The 12,334-nt window shown below is 34.1% G+C and overlaps 1 protein-coding gene across 1 annotated transcript in view; it reads right to left on the bottom strand.

Moving 5' to 3' along the window:
• The window catches only part of LOC145670494 (nose resistant to fluoxetine protein 6-like), a 61,178-nt gene extending 53,064 nt beyond the window's left edge, over positions 1–8,114 (bottom strand). Inside the window, exon 1 of the mRNA XM_081739221.1 lies at positions 7,653–8,114. The gene's annotated coding sequence lies outside the window, so the exon portion shown is untranslated. The remainder of the gene's footprint in view (positions 1–7,652) is intronic.
• Between the last annotated feature and the right edge of the window lie 4,220 nt (positions 8,115–12,334).

Raw genomic sequence — 12,334 nt, forward strand, 5'->3', positions numbered from 1 at the left:
CAAATATTCTGAGCGCAAATGTTGATAAAATAATGGGACATGTGTCCTCTGGCAGTTACCTAACCTAATTTGTTTATAACATTTAACATGTTTATAATATCAGTAGCAGAGTCAAGTTTGGAAAATCCACTTACAGATAAATTTAAATTGTTTAGCGGTTTAAAAGTATGTGGACTTACTATATCATTTTTGCCACACATTTACTCTCATAGAACATATTGTAAATAAATATCCATTTATGAGTACTCTCTAAATATAATAAAATATTAATAAAATAACATATTACCGTTCAGAATATACATTTTAAAGACTTCTCTGGGGACAACAGTAATAATATACTGTGAAATAAAAACGAATTTAACTTAGAAATCATAATATAGTAATAGAATGCATTTTTTTGTGATTGTACATAAATTCCTGGAAAATTCCCATTTTTGAGAATCTTCCCGGGAATTTACTCATCAGTAGCGAGCGCTTACCTCTGGTGCGTGGTGTCCCTGCTTCGATCACGGCCAAATATGGTTGTGGTGGACAAGATTGTGCTCGTGGGTTTTCTTGAGGTACTCCAGTTTCTCTACTTTCTCATCCCACCAATACTTTCATCATCATTCACTTGCTTTAACCATCGTCTTCCTTAACCTAACAGGCATAATCGTGAGACGTTAAACTCAAAGCTTTCATTTCATTTTATTTCGTTAAATCGCCTATACCTATCGCAGAAACATTGAGAGGTTGAATCTACAATGTATCACAAAACTATTGGAATGTATGTTTTACCCTTTTTGCTAACATAAATTCCCACAAAAAGCCGAAGTATATGTTGGAAATTTACTGCATGATCGTGAAATTTATACGAATAGTGCTATGTAAGTAATTTGTCCATTTAAAATGTGTAGATAAGAACAAGATCAGACTTAAAATATACTTACTTCGGATACCATTTCGGGACTTCAGCATGAGACTAAATTGACGATCGCATACTTCATTTCCTGTTGGAGGAATATTCGCGGGGGCCAGAAAACTTTGAAACAAAATTGTTCTTAAATTTTGCAGTACTTGATCTGCCATAACATTATGCGAATTAATGTTAACATGATGTGAAATATTAAAGTTTTTGTTGTTGTTGTTTTCATTAATATTTACACTTTGAACAGCTACAAATACACACAGCAACACAATAAAATTATGTAAAGCTCCAGAGCACTTCATTCTGATCGGTAAGATGTGAAACTCTTGACAGAACCTCAATGACAAGGGTATGTATTGTGCATGTGAATATATATGATAAATTAATATTAAAGTCACGAGATACTTATGTGAATGCTGATAAAAATTAAAATAACATTATCAACGAAATGATTGTTATCGTGATCCAACTCGAAATGCCGGAACACAGTTCCACGTAAAGGTAAATGTGTAATGTATTACGTGACATGAGTTTCTAATTAAATTGTTATCTATACCTTAATTTAAGCATTAATATTAACATTAGTCATCTATTTGGAATATAGAAATACGACATAAATAAATAAACATTAATAGTTTTGTCATAAGAATTTCTTCAAGGAACAGATTATGAAGTAAGTAAGAAAATTGGACTTTCGAGTTGGTGAATAACAAATGTAGGGAAAGCCTATGCTTCAGTATTGTCCATCTTCCCGCTCAGTAATGTATTTATTCTTACATGTTTAGAGGTGATCATATTCTGATGTTAATTCAGTGGTTAAATTTAACATTCTACAATATATTTGGGTTTTTACGAAAAAAATACCCAAAGGTGATCAGGGTGGTTCGTCAGCAATGTTTTTTTCTTTTTCAAAGTTTTAAATACATAACGAGACACACTAGGCCTTTCTTTCATTTGATATTGAGAACCTGTGTTTGAAAGCCGAACTGGATTAAGCATAATTTAGAACTCTCAAAACTTTTACTTTAGTTGATCTTTGAAATTATGTATATTTCATGAAATGTATGGTCATGGATATGATAAACATATAATAGTGTCTATATTTGAACAATACTCATGTTTTCTATTGTCTGGAATGCGTTATCTAAAACCCATTTAATAACAGACGTTTACAACTCTCCTCATATACTTTTGACCCCAGAAATAACTTCAGTATTAGACCGCAAGACAATGGCAATTAGTGGGACTGTGGCTAAATCGAGAGATCTAGACATTAAAGGAAAGGCTCTTTCAAGTTCCATTCGACGCCATCGAAGGAAAAGTAAGGACGAAGTAGGAAAGAGGACCTTATCTGTAATGTCTGATGTATACCATACCTCCAGCTGTTCCACTTCTGCTTCTATAGGATACAAAAATGCTGTCACAACATTAATCCTCACCATTGTAGCAATGTTCGTAGGGTTGCCTTGGTGGGAACTGGGAACGGTATAGAAGTTGTGATTGGTATGCCGCAGATCCGTAGCAGTACAGGTAGAGTTCAAGCCGAAGGCTGTTGCTCGGCAATCCTAGAATGTGGCTTGCAAAATCAGATTAAGAAGAATCTTCGACACACTAGCATCGAATACCGGCCTTTTGCAGGGAGCTTGCATTAAAATTCAGAAGATGTTGTGTAATTAAATAATCTGGACACATCCGCGTGACAATTACAGAGAATTTCTTTTCTTTCATTTGCCTAAGTGAACAGCTTGAAGAAGCAGTTTGCATTAAATCCCCTGGCGCTTTCCATCATGCCAGGTGGATGGCAAAGGCTACTTATATGATAAAGATATTAATCTTCTGGAAGCAGTTTAAAGTAACTGCAAATGAACTTAAGGGTGTTACAAATGTCAGTCTCTTCTTCAAATCACTGTCCCTTTTTTCTGGAAAACTCAAATGTGCAATAGGAAATGGGGAGTTCCAATTTAAAGTTTTAAAGTTCCATACACCCAAAGGGATAAGAATAGGGGGTTGCGTTTGGTATCACTGTATAGTTTTTTTCAAAACTGTTTAACACATGTTTTTGTTTGTTCTCCTGATCTGTATATTTCGCCAGATATTAGACAGTTCCGGAACTTTTTTGGCACAATGTATATATATACCAATCTTTTTGAACTAAACAGAATTAGAGTATATATAAGACTCTAAGTCTTCATATGCAATTGCTTGACAAAATGAAGAAAATATAATTTCTTCGTAAACTTAAGAATTGGTGTCGTACAAAATCCACGCCATTAATTGAAGAGCAGTTGACATTGAAATATGAACATATCAAGTTCTCCATTAATGGGAGTACTTGAAGGCGAATGGGGCTAAACTCTAGAGGTCAGTAGATTTTTAGGTTGTTCATTGGTATATTATTATCTTATGGATTAAAATGTATACAATTATCAAACTTAAGGGTAATTGATCCCTTAGAATCCTAAAGGCGTCTCTATGAGGTAGAGTAATCATTAACTTTTCAAATTTAATTTATATTTATATAAAATATTATCCATTATAAGATAAATACCAGTAAATAGATCGCATACAGATGAAGAAAGTAACATGCCCGAGCGTAGATTTTCATATTTAGTTTACTATAATGATAACAAAGAAAGTTCTGTCGCTTTTTCACCCACCACCTTCGAACATCGATATGTCACGTTCGAAGATCAAAAATAGTTCTCCATCAGCATCAACGAATTTCTGGCGTTCTTAAAGTCCATAGATTAAATCGCGGTAGAACTTGTTGTTCCGTGAAACGAAGCAGGTATTAAGTGAATTTTGCACCTCTACTACGGAACGTGGCCGATTATAAGGTGATTGTCCAAGGAATTTAACAGGTGATAATCGAACGGGGCAATGTCCGGGAAGTAAGCTGGATGCAATAGTGTTTCCCATCCAAAGCGTAGAATGGTGTCCCGATTGATCCTAGCCACGTGGGACTTAGCTTTTTCCTGTAACAGGAGTTTTCGGCTCCCTTTGCGATTCAGGAGTTTTCGGCTCAATTGCTGACAGTACACAGTTGTATTGATTCTCTGACCAATTGGCAGCAGTTCTCGATGCACAATGCCGTGGGCAGTCCACTAGGAAACAGGCGTGTCCTGTATGTGTCAAATTAAAAGTACTCAAATTTTTATTTTAACTTGGCGCAACATAACGAAATAAGGCACAGAGATATAATATAATTCACCAGAATATTACATGCTTAGATTTCTCCTAGCGGTCTGCACGGGCCGGAACTTTTAGCCAGGCTCGGCCCGCCCCGTGAATTTACAATGTGAGGCCCGAACCGAGTCCGAGAAGTGTTTTAACATTTAGGCCCAAGCTTGTGTGATAATCAAATGAGCCCGAAATAAGCCTGAATTAGGGAAACTTAATAATTAATAATAATTAACGCAAACTTATATTTTTATTCACAGCAGTTAGAAGTTCAATTTTGTAGTTGTGCTTTAAAAGTTCTCCAGAAAGAATGGTGCAATATACATCGTTGTAAAGTATATTTACAAAGTTAGGCCCGAGAAATATGGTTGTATATTTAAAATGTACGGCCCGAGCCTGAAGTGATATATCCTTTGGAGGCCGTGCAAACCTCTAATTCCTCCAGAAAAATGGTTAATTTTTCATTTATCCAAGTTAATGTTTTATTTTAAAATTGTACCTCTGTACAATGTACATCATGTTTTCTCAATCTTTGTTACATGATCCATTAGTGGATCGTAGGTAAAACTTATGGTAGTACATATTATAGTGGAACAGTTGAAAATCCCTGATTTATATTATTTCTTGTTTCATGCAATTAAGTTAAACGCTATTAAATTTCTCTTAAGATGTGTACAATGTTATTATTCTTGGACTTTCTTTCTCTGTAATATGTTTATAAACGTTCAACACGATACATGTTAAATATTATAAAGTACTGGTTTGTATTAAGAGATCATAAGATATTCATGAAAACGATTTTGGTATAAAAATTCTGGTTTTAATAATGGGGGTAGAATAAGGAGAGAGTAATTACAGAACACCGGCTTATCCATTTTGTTTATTATCCGGCCTAAGTCTGCCACATCAGGCTGAAAAGTCTCAGGTCTACTGGATATACATAAACGGAACAAAGCAAGACGAGGAACTTTAGAATCAAAACGAGACGAAGCTTGTCGAGAATCGAGGTCAGACGAGAAAAAGGCCTCTAGAGAATCCAAATGAAATGAGACTTCCAGATATGCACGATAATATTTTCTCGTGGGTAATACTATCAATAAACTGCTGTGGTCACTTAAGTTTCCCAACCTCAATCCATTAGACGTTTCTTATGAGAGTATCTGAAGTCAACAGTTTGCACAATTGATCCGCATTATTTACAAGGATTGGGCAATCAACGTTTAATAAACTATGGGCAATATTTCCATGTGTGATACTTCAAGGTATGTTCAGGTACAAGATTAGGAGAGTGTACATTTGTGAAACAGTAAATGGTGGGCATTTTCAACATCTTTTATAGAACTTGCGTGGATGTCGTGAATTTTTGATACTTGGTGATTTCGTCAGTAGAGTTCAAGGAATCGATTCCGTAAAAATACTTTTTTCGTATTCAATCCCAAGAACATCTCAGTTTAAGCACTAAGCCTTGATACATAATAACTGTCTCATATTAAACTGGTGCTGCACTCAATGAATTGTGATTATTCAACTATAAATAATCGTGTACTACATTGTCTACATGTATCCATCAAGCAATTCCTCGAGATTAAGTCACAAGGCTATTAGTGTAAAATACACGTACGTCGGTCATCATTATCAGCGTCACATGTTCCTTATCTGACAACAACATACTTCCCAGCTGCAGCATGATACGCACTACAAATATTTGATGTCATTCATATCTTATCGAGGAAGTACAATGATATAATAACATCGTACTCTTCAGAGAAGAGAATCAACTTCAAGGATTTAAAATATTACAATTAATTCTAAATTATGCATATCATTGCAAGTGTTATCGGCTAAGTGTTTAGCTTACAATTTTAGCGTCCCTTTTCAGCATTGAGCCTTTCGTGGTATTATATTTTAAGATGGAATCCAACTTACCCACAGTAAATGTTGACAAATAATGTTTTCAACAAGACGAGATAAGAAATAAAATTTTCTCTCATTGTCTTTATCTTTTATGGTCTCAGTTTGTAAATGTAAGTAAATATTTATTCTATTTTTTAAGATCTTAATTTGTAGCGCAACCCAAAAGTATAAAAAAGCATAATAGGAATTTAGGCTTATGGTTGGTACTTCGAGCATGGCTGTGGTTGTTTAAGGATCCAGAAGAAATTAATTTTAAAAGCATAATTTTAGAAAATAAAGCATAAATTAAAATATATAGCACAATTCTTGGAAAATTCTGTTTGACTGCAAGTTTAGCTTACTGTATTAATATTTTAAAAACCTTTATTTACAGTGCAAAATCATTAAAAACATAACAATGCAATAGTGAAAAGCTTATTTTATTTATGTAAATTTTTCGGTGTAATTCTTTCATGTAGAGGAAAGAAACAGGGAAAAGAAGAAGAAAACTCCGCCAGCAATGAATAGTACACAGGAACTCCACACTATATTATTATTTGTATCTTTTGACCTTGAGCACTTTCTGTACCATTTGGTGGTGTTTTTTTACTTTCCCTTTCTGTATATATGCACGTCTGAAGCGCATAGAAGTTATAGAAAAAACTGACTCGAATAAAGCATATCTCTTTACAGTGCATTGAGTAGAAAGTTCATTAAATATGAGAAAACGGGTTGTATATAATACTAATAAATAGATTAAGATATTTAGAATTTTTAATATATAGTAAATATTATACATTATACAAGATTATTGAAATTAAAAATAAAGCATAATAAAAATTAAAAATAAAGCATAATAATTTGGAAAAAAATATAAAGCATAATTACACAAAAAATAAAGCATAATATGGGTTGCTCTATTAATTTCATTTAGAAGTTATCAGAACCCTTCCGCATCACAAGAGTTCCATGATGGGTGTGATATAACAACATTTATTCTACATTTGTTATTTGAGCAATCATAAATGCTCTACATTATGTTCGTACAACCATTTTCTCAATTTATACGTTTTATAGTATTAATCACGCGACACTAGCGCAGTGTTTTATATTTTTAAATATTTTAGTTTAACGTTCTACGATTATGTCATTTAAGCTAGGGGAGACAATGAATAATACAAATGACTGACAGTAGGAGAATTGGTAGGATGAAAATGTAGGAAGAAACAAGATCTAAGAATGGTTTGGTCGTGGCTCATTTTCGTTGATGTAAACGAACTAACCTCAACTTACAATAAAAATTAATTTGTCTCACTGATTATTTTTCTCTCTCTCTTTCCTTCTCGATTAATCAGCCAGCCAAATCTTCTCACTCACATCACGCTCGCATCAAAATTCCGTCTGCTGGAGGTTAAGAATTTCTGATACAAGCGCCGTTAATTAACATAAAACGAATGCTTGGCGAAAGTAAAAACTTACAAAATTACATATTGAGGAATTTAATACTCGGATCAAATAAATTCGTTTATGTAATTAAATAGAACGTATGCAACAAAATTACAACTTCGAAATTTACATTCAAACACATTAATGTTTTCCATATATTTTACGTGAACGATATATTTTTCTTTTGGCGAGGTGGCATTAACTTTATACAAAACTTACTGCGCACCTTTTTCAAGAGTCTATCTCAGAATCCGCAGCCGTTCTCACCAATATGATCGGATGAGATGGTAAAGTTCACAAATCCACTTCTGCAAGTTGATCCCCAATCGATGCTAAATCCTCTAACACTCTCCAAGCCAGGACCTTTTGCACTGTTTTTCCATTCACTTGCAGGATTCAATAAAACATTCAAGTATATTCATTCACTTAACTAAAACAATATGCACTCGGATTAATCACAATATATATGATAAGTATTATGTTCGCTGGATCCCCGTAACTTCGTCTGACGGGTGCATCAGTACAGTGTGCTTACCGGTACACCTGCTTCCTCGTCACAGTCGCGCGAATCAAATCAGTTCAAAGTCACACACCCGAATTGTGCTTACGGGTGGCTCGGAGAATGGACCAAGCAGGGTACAGATTCTTTATAACCAGACGCCTGAATGAAAGTGTGCTCTGTGAGCTCTCTTTGTCTTGCTGCTTGGAAGGAAAATGTTCCGAGTTCATTACACATTCGGGGCCAAAACAATGGTTAAGCTCGTCGCTGACGCTGTCCTCAGGAATTCAATGTGGGGCGATTTCTTCTCTTTTTTTTTTCGCCATAAAAGATCATTTAGGCGTCTCGAAGCCACACACAGACAAGTGTACACGCATATGTTTGTGAGAGAGCAATTCCAAGAATTTTCCTTTTATATACGAGACTTGTTCAATAAGTTCGAAACTTGGTATTGTCTTCCTATTTTGATTAAAAGCAATAAATCACCTTCAAAAAGCGGTGACAAAGAGTACCCAAGAACTCACGGACATTATCTCCACCACAAACTTACTTGGCTGAGGATACAACTAGGTACCCCACTCATAAGAGGTAAGCGCTCTACCACTTAGCCAACGTGCCTCCCAGAACAATGTTTACCGCAGCAGACGTCAACGCTCTACCATTGAACCACCGTGCACCCAAAAGATTGTGTTACAATCTAAGAGCTCTGTGAATTAGTGCTCAAAACAGGGCTCGAGAAATTTCGTCGTGTAAATTTTCAATCTCGAAAACGAGTCGAGCATCGTCTAGAATTTAAAATGGATTTCTTTTCTCTTTTTCGATATGAAATGATAGATTTATCGTCTCGTATCTATGCAAGCCTACATTCAAATTTTAATCTAGTCTTATTGGAAATCGATCCTAGGACATGAAGCACCGACCATTATTCCATAGATAATGGGGAGGGGAACAGAAGTATTGTATTCGAGTTGCAATCATCTGTCGTTATCGAATCTTAATTAAAAAATCTACATAAAAATTGCCAGCATTAATCATTGCGTACTCTTATTCAGAACATCGACTAACACAGAATAAAATAGTCGTCAACTCATCTCGAGGTATTTATCATGCCTTGTTATATTACCACAGAACCATGATGTAATGGGAATAGTATACACGGAAGTTGCCATTAGAAAGCGCTAGAAACCTGCATAAGTTTTCGCATACATTTTAACAGCCCCTCCAAATCTACCCCCGAAATCGAAAACCAAAAGAGAGCTTTGTACAGGATTAGAGCTAGTAAAAGTCTACCCGTGCGTCGAATTTGGTTCTTCTAGATCATTTTCTTTTATGCAAAAAATGTTATAAAACAAACACCCATGTGTTTTACTATTATTAAAGATGTATGTGAAATACTACTGAGGAAGAGTCTGTCTGTCTATTGACAGAGATGGGATTTTAAAAAACGATAAAATATAACGACAAACCTTTTTTATTTTCATTTATTTATTTTCTGGCTTGATCTCACGTCTTGCGAATGAATTCTGTTTCTTTCTTTATTCTTGTTTTGAAGCCAAAAGTGCAAACTTAAATTTAAAACTCTCCCTTACAATATTGATCTTTTAGATCATTAGTATTTATCCTGGCTTCTAACCAGTACTAAAATTTTAACATAAGGCATATTTAACCACGAATCAAGAAGTTCTTACACGAATAACAAGCTCAGATGTTCTATTGATAGTTCAGAAAGATTCGAGTTCATAGAGTAATACTATATCCATTAAATCACATTTTTTATTAAATTTATAGCCTAATTATTCCATTTATGGTAAAACTTAATATTTAATTAATAAGTTATAAATATCTGTATATACCGGCATATACAGGTAAAAGAAGAAATCCTGACTGACTGATTCACTAATCAACGCTCAGGTCAAGCCGCTTAAGCTAGAAACTTGAAATTTTGACAGTGGGTAGGATTTCTAACATAATATACCAGTAAGGAAGGATTTCTGAAATTCGATGTTAAGGAGTAGGAGTAGTACACACAGAACCACAGACGCGTTAGTTGACACAAAAAAATGCATAACTTTTGTGACTCCAGCAAAACGTTTAGATGCATAATTTTTAAGGATGCAACTAAATGCATAATGAAAACTATGTTAATTGATGCACTTGTGTGCATAAAATTCATTATGCAGGTAAACGCTTTGCTGAAATCACAAAATGTTATGCATTTTTTTTTGCCTTCTACTGAAGCATTTACATGCATTAATTGAAACAGTGGTTTGTGTCGCTGGTTGCATATTCCCTAAATATACAGGATTTCCAAGGGTGTGAAAACGATTCAAGAAATTTAGAACACTACCAAAAATATGTAATCGAGGCTTTTTGGGTGATGCAGGGCAGAATGCAAATATTCCATATTACACGAGAGCCTCTACGGCCATTTTGGAAGTTGTCATACTGGATTTGAGTTAATTAAGTGAAATATAGACTTTACGATACACTACTATTTTTGAAATAAAGTGTTATTTTAAAGACATTAACAAGATTGTTTTCTATATTCTTTGTTAACGAAATTTTGATCACATAGGTCTAGAATATATACAAAAACTTGTATTGTAAATTTATGATCATAATTTTGTTCAGGATGCAAACAAGCAGAGAGGAAATTACTATACTATCGTTACGAAATCACACCTTATTTCAACAATACTATCGGAACGTAAAGTACCCATTTCACTGAATTAATTAAAATCCAGTATGATACCTTCCAAAATGGTTGCAGAGGCTCTCATGTAAAGTGGAATATTTTCACTCTGTCATGCATCACACCAATAAACCTCGATTTCATATTTTTGGTAGTGTTCTAAATTTATTCCATAGTTTTCACACCCTTGACAACCCTGTATATCAGATGTGCAATATACAATTTAGGCCACTCAATTTATGAGACCCATCTAAACTATGTCACAACCATTATGAGAAAATAGTTACAAACATAAGGCCTTCAAATAGTGTATCTTACAAGTCAAAAAAGGAAAAGAACTCAATTTATTATACCTAGGTACATAGCTTTTTTTTTTTTTTTTTTTTTTTTACATGTTGCTCTACAAGAGCAGTTTTGCCATTTTCACTAAAGCTAAAACCCCAAATTATCTTTGGTAAAATAAAAGAACATGGGTCAATGTTAGATAAAGCGTACCGCTAGCAAATCTAGCTATGGGAAACACAAAACTTTACAGAGTTAAAAAAAAAAAAGTGGAAACTACCAACTCAGATTATAAATCAAACTTTGTATGTCTATGTTCTCTGAATCTTTCTATCGCTTTTTATAATATATTTTAATATACTAATTTATGCCCGTTTAGGCTTTTTCCCTTTCGCCTTATGCCCTCAATACATTTTGCCATACAACCGATAAGGATGTTATCTTAGGGCGGAAAGGTAATTCATGTTTGGCCTTTTCCTGCTTGACCTTATAACATAGAAGGGAATTTTCATTCTGTTTCTGTAACAAAGAGGGATTCATCTTATTCTCAACTGCAACGTCTCTTCTATTCCAGACCAATTAAACTCAAATATCTTAGAAGAACATAAATTTTATTATCACACCCGAAATAGCATATCAAGTTTCTATGTCGATATAATATGAAACAGCATCAGTATTTGAAATTACATCAATTTTACTGTTCTTAAGTCTATCTTTTAGGCGGTGAATCCTGTCGTCAAACCATCTCTACTTTAGCCTTCTAAGTGTTTCCTGATAATCCACTTAAAGAAGTACTCGCAATCTTTCATTTTCACGTTGCTTGTCTTTCATTAATTCAATGAAAGAATGTGTATCTAAGCGATCCCTTGATGCTTTTCTTCGTAATTTGACGTGCCACTGTCCTGCATTGTTAGTCGTTCGTTCTTGATCGTTTTCCAAGTGATTCCACAAGTCACTACAAATAGGTAAAAATACATCATTAGCACATTAAAAATTCAAAGGATTGCAGGAGAATCTATGTTAGAAAGTCGAAGCAAAATTTTGGGTGAACCTAATTTATTTCTTTTGTAAATAAAAAGATTGTGTTCTTTTGATAATTTACAAATCAGTGTATGCAGAATCTTCAATACATACACGTCGCAAGAAAATCTATATTACACTTTACATGAGGTGTTAATGGGGAAAATGCTATACTGTAGAGTGCTCGGAATAGCTTAATTAATGATTTAATACTAAAAAAAAAAAGAAAAAAACTTGCACTAAACGCCATCTATTTATGTAGGAAAGAAAACATACTTACAGAGAAAATAGAGAAAATAACGTATCACCATTATCCAGCCAATTGTCTACCAGATAATCATGGAACTCCTTCTTACATAGAACGTCAGGCGCATGTTCTTGCAAACGTAAAAACACTACATCTAAATGGGAAGTT

This window comes from Thermobia domestica, chromosome 14 (genome assembly GCF_964235325.1).
Source record: "Thermobia domestica chromosome 14, izTheDome1.hap1.1, whole genome shotgun sequence".
Classification (NCBI taxonomy): Eukaryota; Metazoa; Arthropoda; class Insecta; order Zygentoma; family Lepismatidae; genus Thermobia; species Thermobia domestica.